Consider the following 12,736-nt stretch of genomic DNA (forward strand, 5'->3'; position numbering starts at 1 on the left):
CAAGTGCAAGACGGTTTTAGAAGTGAAAACACAGCTGCCAAGATATATGTCCTCTATTTTCTTAATTAAACAAAAAGCTGTTTTCAAACTTAGTCCCACCCACACGGGAACACTATTACTATGTTCTGGCTTATGTTTAATGATTCGTAACTGAAATGGGAAGCGGAAAAAGTTCCCAGAGAAGAGTTTACAGTTTACAGCAGAGGTGGTGCATTTCCTCCACCCGCCCTGGCTCTGATGGACCCTCCAGACCGGGCCACTTAACCACACGGGGAACAGGAAAAAGGCGGAGGTAATTGGGAACGGCACTGCTCCGTTAGATCATTCCACTTGTTGAAGTAGCTTGCTTTCTGAGTGAATGCGAGCGAGTCAGTGTCAGTAATAATAATCGCTTATGATGCTGCAAATGATGTGGTTCTTACCAAGATGGAAAAAAACACTTAGATTTAGAGGTGTTGGATAATTTATCTTATTTTAAGTGTTCAACTTTGAAATCTTAAATCAAGCGAGCTTGTCAAGTGAAATGATCTCGCTGCATGGACAGATCATTTCACTCGTTCTGAGGACCTTTTCCCTCAGATTTAATGTTTTGATCGTTGAATGTTTTTAGACTCCCCCTTTTTTTTTGCGGTGTCAGTAATTATTTCACACCATTTCCACAACAGTATCTGTGCCTCATCTTCTCTGAACTCTTCTTCCTCTCTCCGCTCATTTGCCTTCAGGCCTCCTCCCACCTCAGACTCGCAGGACCTTTTGTTATGAGACCTGGCGCGTGTTTTTTCTCAGCGCTCGGTCACTTTCAAGTGTTCCGTTCAACAGCTCCCCTTTCACCAACACTGAGAGGAATGCAAACACACATCAAAAGAGGCCCTCTCGTTTTGAAGACTTCCAGGCTTTGCTCTTCTTACTTTCTTCCGTCCTATCTTTCAGTCAGTGTGATCCGCATGCGGGTAGGCTCTCTTTCCTGGCACAGACACACACAGACGCACTCAGACACACACACAAACTTACATGGGTGCACGCAGTGCTCACCAACTGCCGTCCCACACTCTGCTCACATGGCAAACATGAACAAGATAGATAGGTGAGGTCTCCCGCCCCTACGCCGCCTGCAGAACTCTCTACTCAAGTTTCTGATGGTCACACTCATGCAGGTTAACAAAACAACCATCAAAAGCCCAAATATGGTTTTGTTTCACATATTTCTGTGCCTTCATCTCAGACGCGATGTCATTTTTCGAGAGCTGATTGAGAATTTATCGCGACACTTTTTCTCCAGTTTCAGGACTAACCTGACACACCAGATGGTTTGGTAACCTAGGGTCTTTTTGTGAATGTATCTGAGTCAAACTTTAGTTTAAAAGCACATTTAGGATGGAAGCGCCACTTTTAAGATTTATTAAATTCTTGTTTTGGGTCAGAGCTAGGGGCGCTACTATGATAGCATTAAAATCTCTATTTTTCAAAACATTAACAAGGCTCGACTTTGCTTAAAGTCTCACCAGGAGAGGGGCTCTACACTCAGCATGGAGAACATTGTTGGTGTGCACAAACAAACAATGTTCTCAATGCTCAAGGACAAAATAGTGATTTTGATGCTATCATAGTAGCGCCCCTAGCTCTCCCATTCAAAAGGCCATTTGACCCAAAACGAGACTATAGTAAATCTTAAAAGTGGAGCTTCCGTCCTAATTATGCTTTTAAACTAAAGTTTGACTCGGGTACTAAAAGACCCTAGGTTGCATTTTGGCGAGAGTTACGCTTTGAGATAGACCTGAAAAATCTCCAACCCTGTCCTTTAAGCTGTGATGCATGCCAAACCCGTCCAGTCTATGCACTGCTGCAGCTCTGAGTCCCTTCCTCCTGGTGCACCCTGGGTGAGCAAAAGGCCGACATCAATGGGACACTCCAGAGGAATGCTGGAACCGTCAGATTTAATTTACAGGTGGACAGGTGTAGGAGTGAGGGGGGGGGGGTGCTGAGGGAACCCAGACAGCCTTGTTGTTTCTCTGGACTTCAGCTGTACCTTCACTACATCCGGATCCAGAGAGCTCCTTGTATAATTCATACAAAATACAGCTGTTGTTCCCCTCACATAGCCTGCCCTAACCACCTTGGCTGGACTTTCTCTGGTACTCTGCGACAGTTTCATGAGAAACCTTTAATTTAACTTACCAAAATTAGCTTGCTAAATATGTCCTTTCCTCGACAACACAGCTCATTTTTAGTCTTGGCTGCTACAGTCAAGTGCTATTGGAGAGACGGGAGCAATCCAATATTTTCTTCTGTCTCTCTGTGTTATTATTGTTCTAACCTCATTTTTTTGGAACCTAACTACTTTAAAACCGTTTACTGAAATTTCCCCCCCGTTCACATGAGTGGACCGCTCATACATTATTTTCACGGAAACACAGAAAAAGAAATACAACTTCCATAAAAAACTATCTGAGCAAATTGAATTACACATGGTTGCACTATGACCCTTGAGGTGACAGGAGTGCTATCCAACATGGACTCCGATGTTAACCGAGACCAGAATTTTCAAGTGGGAAGCAACATCGGGACTTTCTAACCAGCTCTTTTCCTCAAATTTAACACCATGAACACATATCTAAGAGAAGTGTGTTCACCAGAATCCACTCCTTCTAAATATATCAACATTCTCACAACAGGAATTACGGTCTTAAAAAATAAGCCAAAGTTTGAGAAGTGCCTCTCGCCTTAATTGTCATTAAATGAAGTGTCTGACCCAAGAGTAACATAGCAGTTACCATCGCCAAGGACAAACAGCTGATTGAGGTTAGCTAATTAGCTCTCTCTGTGTCTTTAAACAACCAATGTGTTGTTCTTTCTTCACACTGTACTGTATGCAGCTTCCAGGTAAAACAACACTTACAAACACTTTCGCCTTTTTAATGTAAGGGCAACTACTTTTGTTGCACCTGCCTGGTGCGTCCATACAGACGCTGAAGGGGGATTATTGCATCAGTACATGAGCAATACCGACCAAGCGCCAGCATTTTACAAGTTGGGAGTGAGAACGGGTTGAGACTAATTACAATTGCAAGATGGACCGAAACACGTCTATAAATCAATGCTAATGTTGCTTCGTGTCTACTTGATGTGTAAATAACCAATTGCATGCTCTAAAGTTAAAAGGTGAAAACACAAAACTTCTCCGACGCTCTTCTAAGAACTAGGAAGAGTCCTTTCACTCTGTATACTTTAGATACACACCATCAATGTCTTGTTTGAGGATTCTTTACTTTATGCCTTCATACTTTCAAAAAAGTTTAACATAACTTTAAAAACAAATACAGCAAAACGTGCATTATACCGTGGCAAAGCAATTCACATCAGACTGAAAATGTCTATGTTGACAGCTGACACACTGCAAATGGACGGCAAGTTTCAGAGACCTCTGAGGGAGGACAAGTTCAGACTGGGACAGGACACATTCTCCATACGTGAATCACTCGTTGGAGAAAAGGTCTTCCTGTGAGGATTTGAAGCTCAGGTCTAAAAGGTCATGTAGGAGATTGTTTGAGGTCTGACAGGAATGCATTAGCCATTACTCTGAGATTGAACAACATCCCTACACCACACATAGATTCAGGTCTGTCAGATAAATGGGAATGAGAGTATTGCCACAAAATTTTGTCAAACCAGAGTGCAGGTTTTCTATAGGCAGGCCATTTAAGTGTGCTTCACATGGCTCAGTAGCTGAGGGAAATTAGAAAGTAAAGGAAAATTAACATTTGTGTGACTCATATTCCAATCCAAAATGATGTCTAATATCAATCAACAGCAGGTTTGTTCATATACGTCCATCCTGTTTGTAATCCAGTGAATTAGGGCTTTAAAGAAAATGCTTTCCAGTTTTCTTCTGTCCGTTCCAAAACCTTTACAATCTGCTATTTGCACATGGGGACTCAAATCCCTTCCCAAAACCCAATCATCCAGTGGATTGCAGGAGATACAGAGTAAGGAGCACCTAACAACTGATGTAATATAAAAGGCATCTAAAACAGCAGAGAAAAGCCCTGTGGATGGGTTCTTACCCCCACCCCTGAACCTGACCTTTCCTGCTAGTAAAGGCAATATCCTGTGGTCGATCTCTCCGTCTCCCTCAACCAACGCAAAACAGATGTGGAGCTCATGGCCTACACACAGTCCCGGGCAGGGAGGAATCTACATGGATGGAATTTGGCTTTTTTTTTTGTCTCAGAGAACGAAAAAAAAACGACAGGGAAGGAACCGATACAAAGCAAGGTTATAGAATAAAGTAAACCCTAATTAAGAGGTGTACAGACTGGTGGGTCAGGTTACAGGATGTGCTCTGATGGACCAGTGACTTCAATCAATAGACACAAAATCAGTTAGAATCTGCCGAGTTAGGGGAGGTGGCTATTGCAGTTACTTCGTCATACCCAAAAGTATTTCACAAATTGAAATATGGACCAGATTGTGGCACAAAGTAAATCATATTTCCTACTGTGGGAATCATGAATGTGTGGACCACATATTTGTATCAATCCATGCAAAGGTTGTGGAGACAGATAACTTTTGGGGATCTCCAGAACCAGTAGGCTTCATCCTCTGAGAACCATGAACGTCTGGACAAATGACGCTGATAGCGTTGCGTCCCTTGAGACATATTGCTAACGTTAGCTAAAAATGCTAAATGCTAACTGAAAAGCAAGCAATCTGAGTATGTCAGCATTGGCTCTGTAAAATTGTCAAGTGCATTTTTCCAAAAGCAGATCCATTGATAATTTAAAAAAAAACCTTTTGAGTTTAAAAGTGCTTTTTATTGCTGACATATCACAGCTGAATGAACACGAGTCTGACCCTTGTAACTATGTAACGGAGGTGTGTGCGTCTGTGTGTAAAAGTCACAGCTGTCACCGGTGCCACATGGCACACCGCTGAGTCGAGCCAGCTTCCCCTTCTCAAGCATTTGGACTGGCTCATTCACCCTAAACGTGTTGTTAGCACTCCCTCTCGACTGCTTCAGCTGTCAATAACCTCGCAACTACTTAAGCAAACCTGGCTCAGCGTGTGTGTGTGTGTGTGTGTGTGTGTGCACGTGTGTGGAGAACCACAGCGGATATGCCTACAAGCCAGTAAGTAAAGATTTAGCCAAATCAAAGTGGGCATTTGCTACACTCAGGTTTCACTGTAGTGCAACTTCCACACTGTTGCGGTGAATGGACCGCTCCTGCCTGTGAGAGCTGACAGTCTGTGGCTGCGCATCGCTGGCACTTACAAGCCAGCTGCCGCTACGTTTAAGTCAGATCTCAGGTCTTTGGTGACAGGAGGGGGGACTTCCCTTGAAGTTGGGGGGAGGGAGGGGGTGTCGGTGTCTGCGTGTCTGCGGGCCCGGGACCAGTCAGTAGCAGCTGTCAGAGCATGTCACCAGGTGAGATCTTGCGGTCACTTTGACTCCCTACGTCCACACTGAGCCGGGACACTTTTTTAATCAGCCTTTATTCTTTATATGCGACGGTTCTATTACTGTTCTCTCGTATCTTATTCTGTTGTAAATAAGACCAGGGCGTAGGTTTGGTTTCAACATAGGAGGGGACATCCGGGTCGTTTATCAAACATTTCATTTCCTGCATTTTGGGCAATTTGTATGCATCAATTTATGCTGCAAATGACTTGATTCACGTATGTAAAGGAAATGATTGCTCTCCGGTATTTTTCAAAACTTTCTGCATATTCAAAACATCATCACATTTTCTTAGATTTTTTTTTTTATTATTTTTTTTTAATAGTAGACATTATTTTTAACAGTTTTTTTTTTTTTACCTCTTTTCGGGAGTGTGGATTTTTCAAAAATCAAATCTACCTCGGAAATCCATGCCTATGAAATGAGAATAACTAAATAACTAAATCCCGAGTTTGGCCGAATTAAAACACTTGATCGTGATGAAGAAAAGACTGGAGGAGGATAAAGAAAAGGAGGTTGGGAAACATGTTTCACCATTTCTTTTGGACATTTTACAGACTGAACAACAAATCGATTAATCCAGATATGAGAATTAACAGATGACTCGACAATGAAAATAATTGTTAGTTGCAGCCCTAGCTCTGATTGAACTGGTATAGTGTGGCAGTCTGAGCTAGACTCAGAATAAAAAGCATGCATACGGCTTTCAACACTGAGAATAAGACAAGTATGTAGATGCACATGTAGATTTTCTATGTCTTCACCGACCTTTTTTTCCCTGAATTGCTTTTGCGGTGCTATGACCACCTGCTGACACCGCTGAGTTCAACCTGACAGCAGTCTGACATTACCAAAGCCTTGCATGTGAAACAACTTAGCGCAGAGATGACCCCGCGCATAACCAGCGCGCTTTTCATCCCCCTTTCTCTCTAATGAACTGATTACAAAACATGGCCCGGAACCAGAGAGCGAGTGAGAGCGAGAGAAGAGAGGGAGAGGAGATGATGGCAGCAGCAGAAATGCAGAGAGGGAGGAGGGGAAGGCTGCAGAGCTAGTTGCTAAAGACAACCACATGTCTCTATATCCAAGCTCAACCCTGACTCTCTCTGTTCCTCCGTCTCTTGTCTCTGCGTTCTATCTGAGAGGAGACTGTGGCCTGGCACAGAGTAAGCATGATTGGGAATCTAATATCTCCCATCATATGGAAACGTAAGGAGAAAAAGGAGCCCAACCGCCCGGCCCTTGAGGCTGCGTTGACTTTGTAGCTATGGGAGGGCGTGGAAGTAAATCATAACTTACAAACTCCTTACCCTCTCCCCTCCCAACACAAACCCCTGAGTTAAGAGAACAAACAGATCCCACCTCCCTCCCCTCTCTCTTTCTCTGTGTGTCGGGTGCATTTTGTTGTCAGTGGCCTCCACGTAGACCCCAATCTCTGCCCCTGCATCAGAGTTAGGCCGGCCGCAAACATGGCAGACAATGGCCCATTGTCCGGGGGCCTGTGTATCGCAATATCTCGCAGTCACACAGCAAAGCCTGTTGGGTGTTAATGATACAGTGAAGGGAAATCCTGATCCTTCTCCTACAGTCAACAGCCGATCATCTTTTACAGCACAAATTGATATTTTAAAGGTCCCACATGATGCTCAGTTTCAGGTTGATACTCACACGTATTTTCCACTAGAACGCGTTTACATGCTTTAGTGTTGAGAAAACACATTCCTGTTCTCGTACTGACTGTCTAAATATCCCTGTATTCACCCTCTGTCTGAAACGCTCCGTTTTAGCGCCTGTCGCTTTAAGACCCCTCTAAAAGAGCCCAGTCTGCTCTGATTGGTCAGCGTTTACCGTTCTTTGACATCTGCGCTCTCAGCACAGTCAGGGAATGACTATATATAGTATAGTATAGTATAGCATAGTATAGTCCTGTCAGCTCGTTTAAAAACATATAGCTAAAATCTTGGAAAATGGTGACATTTTTACAAATGTAATTTATAAAAGTCCAAAAAATATTCAGTTTACTACCATGGAAGACTAAGGCAAGCGGCAAATATGGACATGTGAGAAGTTGGAGCTAGACTACGGTGGGATTTTTGTTTCCTAAATAACACCAAATTAGCACGGGATTTCTCTAAATGTGCTGAGAGAAGCAATGGTAAATAAAAAGGATTCAAAGTGTTAAAATAATGATAAAATAAAACAACCTGTCACTTTCACTTGTCAGTGGAGTTTATTTTGTGTTGAGATAATGAAATTAGCTTCCCCATCCCCCCTTCCTACAACTGAGCTGACCTCTTGTGACCTACGGCCACCATTGTTCCTTTGTAAGCCCATGGACAATGATGAGGTTACTGCCTAAATGCTTTTGGGAAACTGGGTTTCCGATGAGTCAGTATGTGAGCTAAGGAGTGTGTGAAGAGTTCGGCCAGGATGTGACGGGACCACTTTGGGCTGTGTTGGTGATGACACACCATGCATCACACACAGTGCACTGTATATACAAGACGGAATCTGTTTAAGCTTTCCTCCCTTTTGGATGTATTGGAGCTGGCTTGTTCTACTTCTTCTTCTGCAGTTTGAGAATTGCAGAGGAAGAGGGTTGTTAGACCTTGTCTTGGAAATACAGTTTTTCGGAGACAACCAATTTCCACTGCAATTGTGCATTCCTGTTCCAGACAAAGTGCTCGGCCTCCAGTGATTGATGAGGTCAATCGGCCTGTAATGAGCGTGTCAGTTGTTTTACCGTACAGTCTTTAAAACGGCTTGTTAAAGGCACGTCAGGCCAGGCGCCATTTCTCAACGCCATGTGTGTTTGTAGAGGCCTTACGGTGCAAACGGGTTCTTTTGGCGGCGGCGGTACAATCCAGCGTGACCTCAGTTGCTGTTCGGGGACTGAAGTGCCCACTCATAGCTGCTCTAGTGTAAAGAGAGGGGAGGAGGCGAGGGGGGGGGGCAGGGGAAATGTGCCACCCCGACCCAGTTATGATGTGAGCCTATTTAACCTCGCACACTTGAGGGAGACTGAACGGGATGCCTCGAGGAGAGTGAAACAACGGGGCGTTAAAACAAGCGGGGATTGTCCAGTGCCCCCCCCCCCCCCCCCCAAAAAAAAAGGCCAAAAGGAAAGGAGATGGGATTCAGTGAAGGGCTCTACAGATGAACGTAAGTGGCCATCTCTCTCGCTCGCTCTCATATGAAGTGCCTGCTGACTGTGAACGATCGCTGCCTTTCACAGCATGGCCGTTAATGTCCCGGCGATTCATCCCCGATGCTACATTAATATTCATCACCATTCATTGGGAAAAAATCTTTTATGAAGGAAACACCCTGTCAAAGTACCAAACGTGCTGCTTGTAATACTGATATTACTACGGAGCGGTAATACGGTATACCGCGGGGTCTTAATAATAACAATGGTATCGGTTTTAACACATCATTTAAAAAAATGCAATAGGAGCCAAGGATTAAATATTAAATATAATGTATTTAATTATTGCTGGAGCTGCTCCCCCTGCGACCTGATACCGGATGAGTGGACGGAGATGGATGGATGGATGTAATTTATGTAATGCCTAAAAATGCGTGGTTGTCATCACGTGACAGTGTGGAGGAGAGAGAGAGAGAGAGACCTGGTCTGGAAGAAGAACAGGACTCCTGCAGCACTGGGGGTTCCTCCCTAACGAGATGGTGAGGTGTTTGGGTATCAGTGTTTGGTTTTCAGTTTCTGAACGGGGGAGGCACACGCCAACAGTTTGGTGACGCCGTCTGAGCCTTACATCATCATCGTTTTTTAATTGGTCACGGTAATACCGCATACCGGGGTAAAATAGGGAGGTTTGACGCTATCAACGTTTGGATACCGCCCAACTCTACAGAGAAGATTTGGTTCCTGTGCTTAAAATAAAAAAAAAGACTTGACAGCAAGGGGAAGCCACTGATCTATCCCTGATCTCGCCACCTCGCGCTGCATGTGTTCATCAGGTATGACTGGTTGAAAGGTATGGAGCGTAGAGATGCTTATTTCTTCATGCTCAGTAGACCAGAATGCCCCGCAGCCACAAGACATGTACCAGCGTCCTTTAGCTCTTTGGATGTTTCACACCACAACCTGACTACAACTTGGTGCAGCCGGGGCTGTCCTCGCCTAGAGACATGCTCGACACTCGATCGTAATGATGATTGTGTCAACTAATCGATTGAAGTGATTTAATCAACAGATCTGTAAAATGGAGTTTTGTATTGTGTGAAGTTACATATATGTATGTAAAAAGTTCCAAAATGTCCAGCTGCGAAGGACCAATCCCGGAAGGGAAACGCTGGATGCAGACCAGCGAAAAAGGCAGCAGCTACCCTTCATCCACAGCCGCAAAATTCCACTGCAAACGTTTTTCAGCCGAACCACAGAGGCCTCAGAAGCCCCCCCCCCCCCCCCCCCCCCCCACCCAACCACACACACTACCTACCGCGTCCCCACATGCTGGTGGCAGGCCGCCGAACGGCTTCATCGGTACACGTGCCGTGTCTGAGCAGTGCGAGGAGGGTCGCGGTGGGATGCCTCAGGGTTGAAGCCCACCCCCCCCCCCCCAACTTTTTAGAATTTACTCAGCAGCACTGGGTGGTGGTGGTGGTGGTGGTGGTGGTGGGGTGTGCTCCTCCCCTCCTCAGAGTCACTCAGACTTCACCCTCTCCTCCAACCCTCCTCTCTGTCCCTGTACGCTAGACTTCATCGGTATTTGCTTTCAAAAAAAAAGCTGTACCCCCCCCCATGCCTCCTCCTCCTCCTTGGCCTATACCCCTCCCACACACACACACACACACACACCACCCAGTCGCTCCTTTTCCAGTATTTGGTTCATTATATTTTCTGCAGACTTCCAGAAAAGAGGCAAAAAAAGAGAGAAAAAGCAGCGGATCAATAAAGCGGGGCCCGTGCACAGAGGCGATGTGAAAACGGGGGCTAAAGCAGCATACATACAACAGCACCCAGGGGCTGGGCTGGGGAGATGAAAGTGACATGGCCACTATAGGGTCTCCCCCGAACTGAGGCTGAATGAGCTGAATAGGCTCATCCATTCTTTGCTCCTTTCACTCTCCGTAGGCCCTAACTGTTGGAGCTCTTCATTCCTTACAATGGCCAAATGCACTAAAACTTTTTCTTTTTTTTCTCATGCAAATCACCTCGGCCCTGACGGGAATTGTCATCATGTGAAGCGGAAAACACACATGCATACACTCTTCCTCGTTGTTTTTTTTTTTCTAAGATCATTGTTATTTCAAACTATAACACATAATCCATATCTTTTTTATTTACTTGAAATATTCCTTAAGTTGTCTTTTTAAGGCCTGCTCTTCTTTGCCTTCGTTTTTTTAAATCTTTTAATGTCAGTTTCTTACAGAATAGGGTTGGGGCCAATGTGAACCATGTATTTTAGAACTGAGATTAAAGTCAGAACGCGTACTTGAATCTCAAGCCTTCTGACTTTAAACTCAGAACCCAAATCAATGTTTCACATGTGTGTGTCACGATAGTCTCCCCTAGTCTCTCATCAGCAGGCGAGAAAACACTTTCTTTTTCATGTCTATGTAGGCCAAAACAACTGAGGAAAAAAAGTGGGACTCATAAGTACATACATGAGTTTGGAGATCATTAGCAGCGCCTGTTAGATAGGAGCAAAAGCCAACAGCAAATATAGCTGCTGAAGGGCCCCACAAAGGCGTCAAGTGTTTGTTGACTGCTCAGGCCGGAGAGCAAACAGTAAACCTTGAATCTTTCAACAATAAGTCCACATGTCCCACAGTCCTGTCCCAGGCAGCAGTGTGTCCCCGCTGCTGCTTCAGCCCCCCCCCCCCAGCCACGGTCGGCCTGATGTTTGGGTCTTTGCTTTGTGGCATTAAGAGATTAAAACAGTAAAGTGCTCCTAACGCCAGTGTGTGTGTGTGCCCGTGTGCCCGTGTGTGTGTGTGTGTGTGTGTGCGTGTGTGACTGCATTAGTGCAATGTGGGACATTATAGGTTAATTGTTTTAATAGTTTTCACACATGCCTGGCAAGGGTGAAATGGTAAGTTTAAAAAAAACTCTATGCAAAATGCTTTTCTTGGTGTAATGCAAAATGGGCTTACATTTTCTTACAATTTTCAATGATTTGCAGATTTTTTTTTTAGTTATTAAATCTTAGATTTAACTATAAAAACAGCGTCCGTGTCGAGACTCCAGTATTTTGTGCTGAACTATGAGCAGCCGTGTAGAGGGACTGGCGCCGGGCTTTCTGATCACATCTCTTCCCATATGGATCATGTTGCAGGACAGAAATTGTTTGGATTCCTGTGTCAGATAAATTCAAAGTGCAAATGAGAATGTGAAGCTGCCCTAGGTCTCATCTGCCGTTGACGTGCAAAGCAACACACAGAGAAGGAAACCCACCGGTCAAAGACTTTTAACTCCACTCCAAGTGGGACTATATCAGAGCCGGACGCACACCGCGCATTACAGCGACTTCTCCTCCTGTCAGCATCACAAACCCAAACTTCCTTACCTTCGCTGCCGTCTCTTTTCACTTCCAACCCGAGGCTCTTCCTTCCACTCACTCTTTTTTTTTCTTCTTTCGTCCCGAGGAAAAACTTTTGGAGTGGGATTCCCGTAAACTAGGACCGAGCTGGCGAGCTGACGCGAAACTCCATGAACCGAGTTCAGAAAAAGAGAAAGAGAAAAGTTTTTAGGAGCCACTCAAAAGTTTGCACGGCATTACCGCCTCCTCTGTCTGTCCCGGAGAGGGGGTTCAGTGCGCAGCGCCAGAACAAGTCGACTCGAACTTTTTCTTACAATCCATCTTGTCCCCGGAGGCGCGTGTCTGCCCGTGCGTGCCTTCTCCCCGTGGCGCACTGCTTTCTAGGGGAAGCCTAAAAGTTTGGGAGTGAAAAGCAGTTCGGAGCTTCACTCGGCAGTTGTTGCAGAGACATGCGGCGGGGTTGAGATCTTCAGGCTGCTGATCTGTTTTCAATCCGCCCCCCCCCCCCCTTTCTCTCTCTCTCTCTCGCTCTCCCCCCTTCACCATCTCCCCCTCACTCACTCCCCTCGCTCCCTGGTGAGTTGGGCCATTTGCTGCACCAGATGGGCCGGGCTAACTCCTGGGGGGTTGGGGGTGGGGGGGTAAAGTTTACAGTTAACCATGCCTAGCAGAGCCAGTTTTTGGATTACAAGTCCCAGGAATTACTACCTTTAGTATAGCCTACACACACACACCACACACACACACAACACACACACCACACACCACCACACAC

General features: G+C 45.2%; 1 protein-coding gene across 2 annotated transcripts in view; it reads right to left on the bottom strand.

The window, feature by feature from the left end:
• The window catches only part of LOC116697834 (zinc finger protein GLI2), a 104,437-nt gene extending 91,978 nt beyond the window's left edge, over positions 1-12,459 (bottom strand). For both annotated transcript variants that reach the window (XR_004334060.1, XM_032529347.1), the window contains exon 1: positions 11,989-12,459. The gene's annotated coding sequence lies outside the window, so the exon portion shown is untranslated. The remainder of the gene's footprint in view (positions 1-11,988) is intronic.
• Between the last annotated feature and the right edge of the window lie 277 nt (positions 12,460-12,736).

The sequence above is a fragment of the Etheostoma spectabile genome, chromosome 11 (assembly GCF_008692095.1).
Source record: "Etheostoma spectabile isolate EspeVRDwgs_2016 chromosome 11, UIUC_Espe_1.0, whole genome shotgun sequence".
Taxonomy (NCBI): Eukaryota; Metazoa; Chordata; class Actinopteri; order Perciformes; family Percidae; genus Etheostoma; species Etheostoma spectabile.